Consider the following 15,576-nt stretch of genomic DNA (forward strand, 5'->3'; position numbering starts at 1 on the left):
TTATTTTTACCTCTTTGCCTCCTTTCCTTGCTCCACCCAATGGAGAACGCAAGGGAAGGAAGCATGGATAGGACGTGATGACAGAGGAATCAAGGAATTAGGCAAATTAAATGTCCTTGCTCTTTCAAGCATCAGTTTGAAGCCACGTCATTTACAGACGTGTCAGATGGGGGGAGGTGGATCCACAGGTCGATCGTTGTACGTCAGGCATTCCTCGTGTTTCCTTGCTAAAGCCTCCTAGCTCCTCGAAGGAGCATTCTTCCTGCGCCTTCCTGCTGATGTTGCCCCCAGGCAGGGGTCTTGTCGCACAGTCACTGATAAACGGGGAGGTGCAGAGGATGTAGGGAAAGGAGTGGAGCAGCCTGTGGATAGATGGGGGGGGGGGGGGTGTTAATGGTCACACTGAGGTGCGGTTGACAGTGCTGGGACGGTTTGGGCGGTGCGTCTGGTCCGGGATGCTGTCTGTCTGTGGTCCCGTGCGTCCCCTGTCCCCGGGATGTGGGGCAGGGGCGGGGGGCGGGGGGGGTGGCTGAGACGCTGGAATTGACCGGGGAGCCAGCCAGCGAGACCGACAAACTGTCACCGGCAAAATGAACTGTCGCCTCGCATTTTTCAGCGCCCGTCGCCGTGGCGAATTGACGCTTTGAACCATGTGACCCAGCACTGATTGAGTTCTGCCGTCTCCCTCAGCCTCGCGGAACAAGCCGCTCATTCTGAACGAGGAGCTTATGGATTTAGTGTCGTGTGCGCGTGCGTGCGGTGCGTGTCTGTGTGTTGCTGTGCGAGTGTGTGTCTATGTGCGGTGTGTGTGTCTGTGCGTGTGTGCGTGCGTGTGTGTTTTATGTGTGCGTGCGTGTGCGTGTCTGTGTGTGTGTGCGCGCGGGTGTGGGTCTGGGTCTGTGTCTGTGTGTGCGTGTGTCTGTGTGTGGTCTGTGTGTCTGTGCGTGTGTGTGCGTGTCTGTGTGTGTTTTGTGCGTGTGTGCGCGTGTGCGTGCGTGCGTGCGGGTGTGGGTCTGTGTTTGTGTGTGTCTGTGTGTGGTCTGTGTGTCTATGTGCGATGTGTGTGTCTGTGCGTGTGTGGAGAGGGTGGGGGCTTATTTAACTCTGTACTCTCTCTGAAAATGAGGTAATTTCTGCCAGAAATCCTGTCGCTCTGGCCCCTTTCCCTGCCTAAGCAGGCGCTACAGACCACAGGCACAGCCACCACCACCACCACCACGCCCTCCGCCACCTCCACCTCCCCCACCCCCCACCCTCACCGCCACCCCACCCTCACCACCCCACCACCACCACGCCCTCCGCCACCCCCACCGCCACCCTCACCTCACCCAGTGAGGCCTTCAGGCGGTGAAAAGCAATCTCCCCCACCGCCCCCCCGTTCCCCCGCATGTACCGTTTTTCAGCTGTTTAAATGTCACCGGCCCCAGTCAGTGTTCACAGGAAGCTGCAGCCCTCGCCATGGGGTGTTCACAGGAAGCTCGTTTTGCTCAGCTCAGTACAGGACCAGCAGCACTGATAATGAATATTTATGGGAGATAACGAGCAGTTAGTGGTTTGGACGAGGTTAAGTGGTGCTGTTGAGAGTAGAGTCTCGAATAGGGAGAGACAAAAATCACAACGTGAAATAATATTCAACTTCTTAAATTTTAAAAACGCACATCCACTAAGACCTCTCCTAGTCACCGATTACCAAGGGCAAGACGAGATCAGCTGTCAGGCACAGAGAGCTGTGGCTCTTATTGAGCGCTTGATCATTTACTCCAGCTAATATAAGAGCGGTTTTTAATCATCGTTTTATGTGTGTGTACGCGTCCCCTGCCTTCTGCTGGTTTGGCAGGTTCCTGGTGCTTTTATATTGGGTTGTATTGCCCCTGAGATCCCAGGAAATTGCAGACATTATGAAGTGATGGGAGAGTAAGAGATGAAAGGAAAGCTGAAGAGCCCGTTCAGAGTTCAGAGGATAAAGGTTTGATTTTTATGTTCATACTGGAGTTTAACAGAACGGGGCTTGACCATGGTTATCGGACCACCTGTTCCACCTTCAGACAGCCCAAGCTTTAAGAGTGGAGAGAGGCTGGGCTCTTTGGTGGAGAGAGGCTGGACTGCAAGTGTGTCCTAAAGATTTTACTGAGCTGAAGTGCAGGCGTGAGCTGAGCCAGTGTAGTTTATAGAGCTGTCAGAACTCAAACTCCAGTGATGGGTTAGGGTTGGAACAGAAGAGGCTGGGCTTGGCTGGGCATTGGATCGGCGAGCCACCTGGGGACGCCAGTCCTCTTCCAGAAGTGGTGTTCAGGAGCCAAAGGGGGGCAATCTCCCCCCCTGAGTAATAATTCAGAGCCCCAGTGCAGTGATGGGGAAACCGTTGTGCTTGATAATCAAAAAATACAGAAGTAATTGGTGTTGCATTTCTCTTTAAAATGGCTGTCTGATAGTACCCTTCTGGGGTTAGTCCTATATTCCAAAGTCACCACTGAGAGTAGAGTTAAATACTTGCATATTGACTGAAACGACTCTGTGCTATCCACTGAAATGGAACCCTGTTCTGGATTTCAGCATTCTCTCAGTTTGCACCCAAGGACTTGCTGTGTTTACCTGAGTGCTAGCTACTGTGAGCGTTTCACCCAGTGTAGGCATCAGGGGTGGCCTCGCAGTGCGCTGTTACAGACTCTCTGCTCTGTTACCCTATTAATAATGTAATTGATCATAAATATTGTTCATGGGGTCATAAGTGTGCGTTTGAGGAATGGCGCTCGGTGCCAGCGTGTGCCAGCGTGCGCCAGTGTGTGCCAGGTGTAGCCGCTGGGGTGATGCATGGGTCTGAGGGGTATATTTAGCACCTCTCTTCCCCCCGCTGCTGTAATCTGGGGCACTGTACCAGAAAATGAATTGTAATGTGTGAGCGCCCTGAACGATTTTACCCGAGTAAGTGTAAATTTCTTCGCCTGCCCCTCCCCCCCCGTCCCTCCCCCCCCCCCCCGGAGTCGGAAGTGGCTCAGCCTGCTTTCCCGCAGGCTGGAGTAAATCTGCTTTTAATGGCGGGGTTGGAAGGCTTTTCCGCGTTCAGAACCATAGATTATGCAACCGTACGCAGCCGCCAAGAGCCCAGCCATAAATAACAAACAATTATGACCCTCTTGTACTACAAACTTGGAGTCCCCCCGCCCCCCCCCCCTTCCCTCGCCAGATCACTTTAAATTATGGCGGCACATCTGTCTCAGCCCCGCACCGTTTTGCTTCACAACTCTAATGAATTATCTGCCTGCAAGATTAATTATGTAAATAAAAGCATTTACCACAGCAAATATTTTAGCTGAAGGGACAAAATGGCGGACACACACGCATGTACTTAGTATTTTATGTTTATAAGGTCCTGGGTGCAGAGGGGAGGGGTTTGGCGGGCTGTGCCTGACGTCTTCGCGGAGCGTCTTCCTGGAGGAAAAGCGTGTCGCCAGGTACACCCCCTGGAGAGCCTTGGAGGCGTGGGGGTGTAGATCAGCTCTGTGTGTCGCTGCATAATAAAGGCTGCTGAACCCTTTCTGATCGTTCAGTAGAAGATACCACGCGGTCCTGCGGTCAGACTCGCGGTCCTGTGGGCAGACTCTGTCTATCCGGTTGTGTTCTCACTCCGCCGCATTTTTGGGAACGCCCCCCTTGCCCCCCCACCCCTCCCACCCCGGGGCTGGCGTGGTGTCTCTAGTCAGCGGCGGAAGTGGCGGTAAAGCGACCGAATGGCGGCTCGCGGCTGACGCAGCACAGAGAGGGCTTTCAGCGCACATCTCCATGACGACCCGCGGCGTTCCCACGGTGTCGGGGGTGGGGGGGGGGGGGTAGGGGGGTGTTTGGGGCGGAGGAAACGCCGGGCCTTGCATCGCCCAGCGGGGACACCTGAGCACCGCCATGGCTGAATTTGGACAGGTACGGCGCGGAGGGGCGCCTCCGTCACGCAGACGTCCTCAAATCATCCCCGAGCGTGATCTCCCCGTGCTGATCTCCCCGGGCTGATCTCCCCGGGCTGGTCTCCCCGGGCTGGTCTCCCCGGGCTGGTCTCCCCGGGCTGATCTCTCCGGGCTGATCTCCCCGGGCTGATCTCCCCGGGCTGATCTCCCTGGGCTGATCTCCCCGGGCTGATCTCCCTGGGCGTGATCACACTAAACCCAGGACAGCGCTGCTCACTCTAAACCCTGATAAGCTGAGCCTGGCCTTGAGCTGCGTAGTCCAGCGTTCAGAAGCTGTAACGCAGACCCAGGCGCTCGTGTCTGCAGGAGGTCTTGTGCGGACCGGCTGAGGCCTGCAGAGGCAGAAAGGGGACCGTTGTGCGATGACTGCGTTCCCGCTGCTCGACTCAGTGGCGGGAGCCTCTCTCTCCTAGTTTTTTCTCTCTTTTTGGTCCCTGAGACAGAAATCTTAGACCAGAGGAGCTGTTTTTGGACGAGACGGAAAACGCTGAGCGGTTCTGTGCCAAGAGGCGGCGGACGCGGCCAGCTGTTCCCCCGCTCGCTCGGCGCGCCCAGCGAAGGTCCGGGTTCACTAACCATATTTCAGCGTCAGCCGCGGCCACGTCGCCCAAACGAGGGGGACGAGGGCGTGCGGCAGGGCCTCCGTCCCACAGGCCGGGTCCGGACTCCTCGAGGGATGGGCCCGCGAAGGTGTCTCGGTCCGCGCACCCGCCATCTGTCCAGAGACAGCTCTGTCAGAGCCCTCTAGCCCTCTGGTTCCTGCGAAGGGGACAGGATGTACTCTGCTGTCCTCCAAGATGCCCCAGTTAATTGTTCTGAGGGTATTGATTATATCAGCTCGTCTCGGTCGGATTTCGGAAAACATCCGACTTACACGAGCGCCTCGTGTTCTCCTGCCGAAGGGTATCGGTGGCTAAACGTTCGACCGCGAGCGATCGATGATTTTAAGGATGACTGATACGGTCATTTGCTTTTCCTCTTCCTCTGAACGGCGTATTGGTAAAAGTACAGCTCATTGAGTTTACTCAAGAAAATAATGAAATAATGCTTTTATTTATTTATTTATTGCTTTTCATGCCTCTGCCGCTGCCTGGAAGGAAACAGCTCGGTGTTGGCTGCGGTGACCCTCTCTAGGTCCCCGGTGTGTGGGGTCCGCACCCCTACCCCTCACCCCCACCCCTCGGTTGTCCCGGTGAAGGGGAGGGCTGGCGGGACGCCTCCCTGTCCCATCAATAACGGGTGCTGTGACAGGGCTGAGGGGTGCACACAGTGGGCCTGGCCTGGGGCCTGTCAGAGGGATCAGGGAACAATGCCCCCGGTGTGGCTGGGGCAGGGCTGTCCCCAAAACTGGCCCTGCTCATCTGCCAGAGGCTCGACCCCCCCCACTGCTCTGTCCACTGTTCCCCCCCCGCGTCCACCCCACCCCACCCCCTGCAGCCCCCCAGCCCTCACCCAAAGCACCCTATCACCCCTCAGCTGAAGACCCCCCTCCCCCCCTCTTTCAAAGGGCTTGCAGCTGTCTTTGAAGAAACAGGAAAAAGAATTGAATGACTTTCTCTCTTGCCCTTTCTCTCTCTGTTCATCCCTCCCTTTCTAAACAGTCTCTTCTCCTGATTTGGTGAGAGAGGATGCGTTTCCCGGGCCTGTCCCGGCCTGTCCCGGTCCGGCCCATTTCTGTCCGCCTCGGGGACGAGTTCTCTCTCGCCCGGCACATCTGGGCCACAGGCTGCAGATACGCTGCGCACCCCCCCATCCCCGCCCCCTGCTTTTCGTTCCTCTGTCCAAAGAAAGGGGATATGGCTGCACATGCGAGGAACAAAGCAGCGAGGGGGGGGGAGGGGGGGGCAAGGCCTTTAATCACACCACTCCGGTCGCGGGGCCTGGATTTATGGACCGAAATGAAGTCCAGGCCCCAATCAGTCCTCTCCTCTGCACGTCCACACGTGTTCCGCGCGCTCGGAAACGACCGCGTGCTCGGCCTGTGGACGCGCTCCCTTTGAGCGTGTCGCCTGACTTACTGCCGGCGGGAATCGCTGCCTGGATGAGCTCTGAGTAAAGGAACCGGAATCAGAAGGCGAACGCAGCTGCGTTCTGCTCGTTTGGCGAGCGCCGTCAGGAGCTCTACGTGCGGAAATCAAAACCAAACACAGCGGTACGAACAGTACAGGGCATGCTGGGAAACGCCTAATGATGAACCCCTCAGAAATCCCGCTAACACAGCTGCTGCTCGTTAAGGATATTACATTTGCGGGGGTGTGCTGAAGATTAGTGTGTGTGAGGACTGTGGAGATAATGTGTGTGAAAAATGTCCTGTACTGTACAGTGAAACACACTTTGATCCTGAATCTGAAGCCCTTCAAGCACTCATGCTGTTCCTAGCAGGACAGTAGACAGTGGCTGTTGCCTGGTTCCCAGCATCATTTGCTGCACGGCTTGTCAATCACTCTGAAATGCACTTTGGTGACAGATTGATTGCGTTAGGCCAGCCGCGAGCGAGCCGTGTGAGTGGTCAATAAATGGCTAATATGGCTAATAATGGCTAATGTTTCTCGTTTGCTACCGAACAGCTTGGTGTGGTGTCTGTTAGCAAGCGATCTTATCATGTTTACTTTCCCTTGGTTCAAATGCAAAAGTTGGTGATATTTCAGAAAATGACCAATCATGATGCATAGCTAGCTATCTATACAGTGTAAAATAGTGGTAAAATATATGGTTCTTTGCAAGAACTTTTTCCCTTCCTGATCCTGGATCAGAATGCATTTTTAAAGGGGTCAGCAAGTTGAGCATCGGTCTGCGGCCAAGAGCTGAATGTGTCCTGAGCCCCGTTTGGCAAACATAGTTGACTGAATCAAGAGTATTGAAACAGACCAAAATAAAAACACTTTTGCTTTTTTTTCAGAATGACAATAAAAAAGCAATCCAAAATAATATTTACATTGAGAGTGTGAATATTAAGCAGTGAGGCCTTGTTAACTTTCAGAGGCTTGTGTCAGTCTGAGTTGGCCAATGGCTCCTCTTGGTTAGGGTTAGCGGTCTGTGAGAGGTGAGGGTTAGGGTTAGCGGTGTGTGAGAGGTGAGGGTGAGGGTTAGCGGTCTGTGAGAGGAGAGGGTTAGGGTTAGCGGTCTGTGAGGGGTGAGGGTGAGGGTTAGGGTTAGCGGTCTGTGAGAGGTGAGGGTTAGGGTGAGGGTTAGCGGTCTGAGAGAGGAGAGGGTTAGGGTTAGCGGTCTGTGAGGGGTGAGGGTGAGGGTTAGGGTTAGCGGTCTGTGAGAGGTGAGGGTTAGGGTTAGCGGTCTGTGAGAGGTGAGGGTTAGGGTTAGCGGTGTGTGAGAGGTGAGGGTGAGGGTTAGCGGTCTGTGAGAGGTGAGGGTTAGCGGTCTGTGAGAGGTGAGGGTTAGCGGTCTGTGAGAGGTGAGGGTTAGCGGTCTGTGAGAGGTGAGGGTTAGGGTTGGCGGTCTGTGAGAGGAGAGGGTTAGGGTTAGCGGTCTGTGAGAGGTGAGGGTTAGGGTTAGCGGTCTGTGAGAGGTGAGGGTTAGGGTTAGCGGTCTGTGAGAGGTGAGGGTTAGGGTTAGCGGTCTGTGAGGGGTGAGGGTTAGGGTTAGCGGTCTGGGAGAGGTGAGGGTTGGGGTTAGCGGTCTGTGAGAGGTGAGAGGTTAGGGTTAGCGGTCTGTGAGAGTTGGCGGTTGGGCCGCGTGCCCCTGCAGGCGTGAGGCTGTAGCGTGGCGGGTGGGTGATTAACGGCTCGGGAGTCGCCCAGAGGGCAGCGGGCTTCGCGGGTCTCACCTGTGTGGGCGAGGTGCACCGCTGGGCCGGGGCAGGAGGGCGGCCCCAGGGCTGGGCCGAGTGGAGCAGTGCATGCTGGGCCGAGGGGGTGCAGTGCATGCTGGGTTGGGGTCCTTGGCTTCCTCCTGGTGAAAGGTGGCTACAGGGGTTTTGGGGGCTTTGGGTGTGAGTGAGGGAGCTCTTTCAGATCTTCTCTCTCCCTCTAGGGCCTGTTTGTTCAGAGCACGTAAAATAAAACCCGTTCATGACGCACAGCACAGAGCATGCAGACTTATCGGAGGAAAAGACATACAGGTTTACAGAACAGCTTAAACTACAGCACAATGAAAAACCTGTTAAAGCAGTCTGCAGTGACACTGGAAAGCTGGTGGGTGTGTGTGTGTAGAGGGGTGATGTGTGTGGGTGTAGTGGGAGGGTGTGTGGGTGTAGAGAGAGCGTGTGTATGGGTGTAGAGAAGTGTGTTTGGGTGTAGAAGGGTGTGTGTTTGGGTGTAAGGGAGGGTGTGCTTAGGTGTAGAGAGAGCGTGTGTATGGGTGTAGAGGGGTGTGTGTTTGGGTGTGTTTAAGTTGCAGTGCACGGTTCTCTAACCCTTGACTCAGGTGAGTTGTGGTCTGACGCTGAGAAGCTCAGTGGGAGGTAGAGGGTGCTGTGTCGTGGGGGGGTTGTGAGGGTGAGGGGCGCTAGATTTTGCTGGATTTGCACACGGGTCCTGTGAGCGCTGTTTGAGTAAGCAGCTTTTGTGCAGAGGCAGCATGTAGTGCAGCGCTGGACGTTAGGCCTGAGGGCTGACCTGACTGAACACAGCCTTGCAGAGACCTGCACAGCGTTAGGAGCCTTCAGCACTGGTGTGAGGTCAGCACCCGCGTGAGGTGGGGGGGCAGGATGGCGGGGTGGCGGGATGGCGGGGGGGTGGAGGGGCAGGATGGCAGGATGGCGGGGGGATGAGAGCGAGGGAATCACGCGCACAGCCATCGTTCCTGGCGGTCCGTCATGCCGCTCGGTGAGCCAGCTTCCCGCCGCTCTGTCACTCATAAACAACCGGCCGCAGACGGCCCGGGACCCCCGCCTTATTAATCAGCCTGATGGGCCTCTCGCCTCCTCTCTGCACCTCATTATCACCCTGATTTATAGGAGCGGGCCGTCCCGTCGCCCTTCTCCCCCCGCAGGCCACTCTGTGATTTACACCCTCCCTCAGATTCCGCTCGCGTTCGTTCAACACGAGTCGCTTCTCAGGAATGCAGGATGTGTTTGCATTGTCAACACAAACATACCACTGACTGGGCCCTGTTACAGACAGACTGGGCCCTGTTACAGACAGACTGGGCTCTGTTACAGACTGAGCTCTGTTACAGACTGAGCCCTGTTACAGGCTGGGCTCTGTTACAGACTGACTGGGCCCTGTTACAGACTGGGCTCTGTTACGGCCGGAGCCCTGTTACAGACAGGGCCCTGTTACAGACAGACTGGGCCCTGTTACAGACAGACTGGGCCCTGTTACAGACTGGGCCCTGTTACAGACTGAGCTCTGTTACAGACTGAGCCCTGTTACAGACAGACTGGGCCCTGTTACAGACAGACTGGGCCCTGTTACAGACAGACTGCGCCCTGTTACAGACAGACTGCGCCCTGTTACAGACAGACTGGGACCTGTTACAGACTGAGCTCTGTTACAGACTGGGCCCTGTTACAGACTGAGCCCTGTTACAGACAGACTGGGCTCTGTTACAGACAGACTGGGACCTGTTACAGACTGGGCTCTGTTACAGACAGACTGGGCCCTGTTACAGACAGACTGCGCCCTGTTACAGACAGACTGCGCCCTGTTACAGACAGACTGGGACCTGTTACAGACAGACTGGGACCTGTTACAGACTGAGCTCTGTTACAGACTGGGCCCTGTTACAGACTGAGCCCTGTTACAGACAGACTGGGACCTGTTACAGACTGAGCTCTGTTACAGACTGGGCTCTGTTACAGACAGACTGGGCCCTGTTACAGACAGACTGGGCCCTGTTACAGACAGACTGGGCCCTGTTACAGACAGACTGGGCCCTGTTACAGACGGCCCTGTTACAGACTGAGCTCTGTTACAGACAGACTGGGCCCTGTTACAGACAGACTGGGCCCTGTTACAGACAGACTGGGCCCTGTTACAGACAGACTGGGCCCTGTTACAGACTGGGCCCTGTTACAGACAGCTCTGTTACAGACTGGGCCCTGTTACAGACAGCTCTGTTACAGACTGGGCCCTGTTACAGACAGCTCTGTTACAGACTGAGCTCTGTTACAGACTGGGCCCTGTTACAGACAGCTCTGTTACAGACTGAGCTCTGTTACAGACTGGGCCCTGTTACAGACAGCTCTGTTACAGACAGACTGGCCCTGTACAGACAGACTGGCCTGTTACAGACAGACTGGGCCCTGTTACAGACAGCTCTGTTACAGACAGACTGAGCCCTGTTACAGACTGGGCCCTGTTACAGACAGCTCTGTTACAGACTGGGCTCTGTTACAGACAGACTGGGCTCTGTTACAGACAGACTGAGCCCTGTTACAGACAGACTGGGCCCTGTTACAGACAGACTGGGCCCTGTTACAGACAGCTCTGTTACAGACTGGGCTGTTTTAGACTGAGCAGAGTGATTGAATGTAACTTTAATTTAGGGCGGGAGGTGCTTTGGAGTCTGGCAGTGTTGGAGGTGGAATATTCTACCTGTGCTGGTGTGATCGATATCTTACCCAGGCCAACAAGTTTCAACTTTTTCAGCCTTGCAATGATCAATAACCACCAATATTTCAAACACCCTTTCTGTCTTTCAGTGAGGCTGAATATGAGAACTGCTTCCAGGCTTCACAGTTTTCCCATTTCACTGCCATTTGCTCCTGAAAATGTGTGCTGACTGGAAAAACAGATTAGGAGCTGATCTACTAATTGGAATGCGTTATTGTCCCACATCTTTTAACTTAGGAGCTCATGTGCTCCTTGAAGAAAATATTAGTGTAGAGCCCTGTCTGTCTATTTTAGTTTTTTTGTTGTTGTAATATACAGGAAACTATAAGTATTTCCAGATGTGTGCTTTTAGTGTAACTGTAGGGTTTTAGATCTGTGCTCTGTCCTGTGTGTGTATTTCCATATACCACTGCCTATTTGAACAGGTATGCAACATGCAAAAGATCTGTAAGCTTCGTACCGTGCCTAAAACCCAGAGAGCACTCTGTGTGAATGTGTGCATGTTTCCGTGAACCCAAAGTCATGACCTGTATAGTGGTGTAGGTCTCAGGTGCACTGTATGAGGTGGATGCTGTATGATGGTGTAGGTCTCAGGTACGCTGTGCGAGGTGGATACTGTATGATGGTGTAGGTCTCTGGTGCGCTGTGTGAGGTGGATACTGTATGATGATGTAGGTCTCAGGTGCGCTGTATGAGGTGGATACTGTATGATGGTGTAGGTCTCAGGTGCGCTGTGTGAGGTGGATACTGTATGATGGTGTAGGTCTCAGGTACGCTGTGAGGTGGATACTGTATGATGGTGTAGGTCTCAGGTACGCTGTGTGAGGTGGATACTGTATGATGGTGTAGGTCTCAGGTACGCTGTGTGAGGTGGATACTGTATGATGGTGTAGGTCTCAGGTACGCTGTGTGAGGTGGATACTGTATGATGGTGTAGGTCTCAGGTACGCTGTGTGAGGTGGATACTGTATGACGGTGTAGGTCTCGGGTGCGCTGTGTGAGGTGGATACTGTATGACGGTGTAGGTCTCGGGTGCGCTGTGTGAGGTGGATACTGTATGACGGTGTAGGTCTCGGGTGCGCTGTGTGAGGTGGATACTGTATGATGGTGTAGGTCTCGGGTGCGCTCTGTGAGGTGGATGATTTCAGCCCTGCCCTGTCTCTCCTGTGGCAGGCAGCTGCACCCCAGAGTAGCTCTGGGTGACTGTACTGCTCTCCTGGTTCAGAATGGGCTGTTTAATGGCTGCTGGGTGGGGTGGGGGTCTCTGGGCCGTTTCTGTACAGTTCCACTCCTATTAGTCATCTGTGCCCCCACTTTCTGTGCCTCCCCATCCCCCTCTTACCTAATCTATCTCTCTCCCTCCCTCTCTCCCTCCCTCTCTCCCTCCACTCTATCTGTCTCCCATGTTCCCCTCTCTCTCTCTCTCTCTCATACTGTATGTGACTCATGTCCGTCTCTCTCTCTCTCTCCTGTGCAGGATCATTCTGTGATTGTGGCTGCAGGCCCCAGTGCCCCCCCCCCCCCCCAGTGGAGGAGCGTCTGTCTCCGTGGCGCCCAGCTCCGTCTCCTGCCGACACCTCCAGATGGTGCGCTTCGCGGGAGGTCCTCTCCTCCTCCTCCTCCTCTTCCTCCTGCCGGACAGGCACGCCTCCCAGGTTTGATTTGCTTCCATTCCTCCATTTTCAGGAGCGACTCACCACGAGGAAATGGCGCCATTTTGGTCTCGCCACCCACCATGTGCCAGGTAAGAAGCCGCCATGTTCCCACAATGCCGATGTGGCTCTCATAGACCCCCCCCCCAAGAGAACAACTGCAACCGAAAGGAAGCCCCAAAACAAACAGCCGTATGAGCGGAGTGCCACACACTCGTATTCTGGGAAACGCTGGCGTTCTGCAGAGTCTGATTCTGTGTGAATGAGGGTTCGCTCTCAGAGGGGTCTTTAAAATAACTCACTCTTTCTGAGTCCTTAAGAGTCCAGGGATTAAAAATGTTTAAGAAGGAACTGATAATGGTAAAACCATTCCTGATTCATATTTAGAAAAAGTTGCTGAAGAACCATTTCATAACTCCGACAACTCAGTGCTAAATCATTGTATTACAACGACTGTTCTTATTACACATTACGTCTTACATTGCATTCATTTTTCTCTTTTCCAAAGCGACTTACAATATAAAAATTATTTATAAAAATGAAATGTGCCAAGGATTAAAAGGGACACAGAGGGGTTTAATGAATGAGATTTACACTTATTACAATGCACCCTGTCCCTGTCCCATGTAGACTTGGGCCAGGATGCATTGTGTGCATTGTGTTCTGTAAATTCAGTGTGAATTTTGTGCAGTTGTGAATGTGTTTAATCAGTGTTCTGTGGGCCTACTGTATCACCAATTTCATTTTTATATTTTGCATCATGTTATGTTGCATTATGTTATGTTCCTCAGTCCAGTTTAAGTGCTTTTAGTGCTGTTCATATGCAGATGTTGCGTTTGCCCTAGCTGTGTGGGAAACTGCTGCTGTGGCAGTACTGACCCTACAGCACCGCTGCTGCTGTGGCAGTACTGACCCTACAGCACCGCAAAACTTAAGCTGGATGCAGAAATGTGGATAGCAGCTGCAGTGACTTACATGATGCTGCCAAGAGTCCTGCTCTCTTTTTCACTTTTTTGGTTCACAGTCACTAGGTTTAAGTTACCTAAAACTAGTAATGTGGATGCAGCATGTCATGAGGCCAGAGTCCCTCTGTTCACTCTGTTGGCCGTCGGGCCAGAGGATCTGGGCTGGACGGTCCCCACTCACTGTGTCACCGCGTGTAATTCGCCATCAGAACCGAAGCACGGTCTGTGTCCCGGACGGAGTGGGCTGACTGGGGCGCGGCCTCAGTGTCCACTCTGACCCCCTGAAGGCCTGCCTCTCTTTCCGCACGGAGGAACACAGAAGTTCTGAGTCTGCCGTTTCTGTTTGGGACCTCCAGCCAGCCCCTCAGGACATTCGAGCGATGCTGTTTTTGGAGCGTTTCCATGACGATTGGAGCGATGCTGTTTTTGGAGCGTTTCCATGCCGAATGTGTTTGTGATGCAGTGGGATTGTCACAGGAAGTCATTTGTGCAGCCAAACTAATAAATACAGCCTGGACCTCAGCAGTCACCCACCTCAGCAAAACCACCTACAGTCGTCACAGAAACAGAATAGAACGTCAGCTGATGTCAGAGCCAGACATTCGCTGGTAACAGCTGCTGAGGTTTTCTTTTGCAGGTTTAATATTTTTTTTAAAATGTTTGTTTTCTTTCTCATTTTTGTGTAGTACAATCAAAATTCATAATGACATTCATACATAATTCATACTTTTACTGTCCTCAGCCCTCCTGTCAGTATCTGCAGTGAAACTGACATAAACCTGACCTTCGAAGTTTCCACTAAAAAGAATAATAATAAAATAAAGTCACTTAAGTACATTGTATGAGATGGCTATAAAATAGCACCAGATCATGGGCAAAAAATCATGGATGAGTATTTCTGTCTTTCATTAACAGTGGCTGTTCACAGTTGAGTTTTGGGAGGTTTAATAAAAAGAGGTGAAATACGTGTAGCACTTCCACTGTCCACTAGGGGTGTGCAAACTGGCCTGTATTCGTCTGTGCCTCCAGCCGAGCCGCAAGTGCGTTCCACCTCCAGCCCTGTGGGTCTTCCTTTCAGCTCTGATACATGTTACACACAGCCCGTTACCTGCGTTACCTCCCGCCCGTTACCTGCGTTACCTCCCGCCCGTTACCTGCGTTACCTCCCGCCCGTTACCTGCGTTACCTCCCGCCCGTTACCTGCGTTACCTGCCGCCCGTTACCTGTGGCCCGTTACCTGTGTTACCTGCCGCCCATTACATGCGTTACCTGCCGCCCGTTACCTGTGGCCCGTTACCTGTGTTACCTCCCGCCCGTTACCTGTGTTACCTGCCGCCCGTTACCTGTGTTACCTGCCGCCCGTTACATGCGTTACCTGCCGCCCGTTACATGTGGCCCGTTACATGTTGAGTGGCAGAATCCTCTGAGCCCAGCTCTTTCCTCTTGTCATGGCAGCTGACCCAGCAGGGAGAGAACGGGGCAGAACAGCGTAACTGTCCTGACTGCCCGTCACCCCCAGTGCCCGTCTCACCCTTCCCGCCTCCTGCCCACCCAGTGCCCGTCTCACCACTTCGCCTCTCTGCCGTCACCCAGTGCCCGTTCACCCGTTCCGCCTCTCTCGCCCGTCACCAGTGCCCGCTCTACCCGCTTCCTCGCTCTGCATGCCGTACCCCAGGACCGTCTACACGCTTCCGCCTCTGCCCGTCACCCCAGTGCCCGTCTCACCCGCTTCCCCCGCCTCTCTGCCCGTCACCCCAGTGCCCGTCTCACCCGCTTCCCCCGCCTCTCTGCCCGTCACCCCAGTGCCCGTCTCACCCGCTTCCCCCGCCTCTCTGCCCGTCACCCCAGTGCCCGTCTCACCCGCTTACCCCGAACACGGCGGCGCCAGCGCGGTCGTCTCTTGGACGACGTCTGTGAGAGGCCAGAGGGGGCGCAGTTTCGAAGTTAGCGACCTGCCTCCCAGCAGCACCCATCTGTCACTGAGGCTTTTGATTTTTACTCCCCCTGTGACCTCACCCCCCGAACTGAAGGTGTTACTGAGGGGTGGGGGGAACACACTGTGTTTGACCCGGCTCCCTGTTTCTCCCCGGCCCTCCCCAGCTATTAGTGCCAGCTGGTGTAGAGTTTCCCTCGCAACTATATTTGGAGGGGGGGGGTGTCTTTGTTTATTGATACTGATAGCTATGAGAAAACTGACAACTCGCGCAGATACATTTCAACACTTCATGCATCACCAGAGGCTGCTGTGGCAGGCGAAGTGTCCTGTTTACATACGCTGGGTTCTGGGGGGGGGTCAGGGGGGGGAAGAGTTCAACAGGGAGGAGGAGAGAAAGCAAGAGAGGGGAGAAGTCAAAGGTGGGTGGAATGGGAGGGACACTGGGAGGGGGAGGGGGCAGGTAACTGTCAGGTCATAGCGTGTGTGTTTGGGGGCGTGAAGACGGACGGAGGTGTGTCTGGGATGGCAGTAGAGCTGCAGTATGCATGATCAGGG

The 15,576-nt window shown here is 54.2% G+C and overlaps 1 long non-coding RNA gene across 1 annotated transcript in view; it reads left to right on the forward strand.

Moving 5' to 3' along the window:
- Positions 1 to 15,576, forward strand: part of LOC135243953 (uncharacterized) — a 90,240-nt gene that overhangs the window by 1,386 nt on the left and 73,278 nt on the right. Inside the window, exon 2 of the long non-coding RNA XR_010326859.1 lies at positions 11,946 to 12,212. This is a non-coding gene — a long non-coding RNA (uncharacterized LOC135243953). The remainder of the gene's footprint in view (positions 1 to 11,945; positions 12,213 to 15,576) is intronic.

Source organism: Anguilla rostrata, chromosome 17, assembly GCF_018555375.3.
Source record: "Anguilla rostrata isolate EN2019 chromosome 17, ASM1855537v3, whole genome shotgun sequence".
Lineage (NCBI taxonomy): Eukaryota > Metazoa > Chordata > Actinopteri > Anguilliformes > Anguillidae > Anguilla > Anguilla rostrata.